This window comes from Sapajus apella, unplaced genomic scaffold, assembly GCF_009761245.1.
Source record: "Sapajus apella isolate SASKATOON/1434 unplaced genomic scaffold, GSC_monkey_1.0 scaffold15, whole genome shotgun sequence".
In the NCBI taxonomy this organism is placed as follows: domain Eukaryota; kingdom Metazoa; phylum Chordata; class Mammalia; order Primates; family Cebidae; genus Sapajus; species Sapajus apella.
In genome coordinates, this window is record NW_022436955.1 from 7,929,447 (window position 1) to 7,929,824 (window position 378).

The 378-nt window shown below is 60.6% G+C and overlaps 1 long non-coding RNA gene across 1 annotated transcript in view; it reads right to left on the reverse strand.

The window, feature by feature from the left end:
- LOC116555375 overlaps positions 1-378 on the reverse strand; it is a 13,716-nt gene that overhangs the window by 507 nt on the left and 12,831 nt on the right. The window lies entirely within an intron of this gene.

Consider the following 378-nt stretch of genomic DNA (forward strand, 5'->3'; position numbering starts at 1 on the left):
CCGAGCCTCTATTGAGGTAACCCGAGACTCCCGTGAGGTAACCTGAGCCTCCCATGAGGTAACCCGAGCCTCCCGTGAGGCAACCTGAGCCTCTATTGAGGTAACCCGAGCCTCCCGTGAGGCAACCCGACCTCCCGTGAGGCAACCCGACCTCCCGTGAGGTAACCCGAGACTCTCGTGAGGTAACCCGAGCCTCTATTGAGGTAACCCCAGCCTCCAGTGAGATAACCCGAGCCTCTATTAAGGTAACCCCAGCCTCCCGTGAGGCAACCCGAGCCTCTATTGAGGTAACCCGAGCCTCCCGTGAGGCAACCCGAGCCTCTAGTGAGGTAACCCGAGCCTCCCGTGAGGTAACCCGAGCCTCTAGTGAGGTAACCC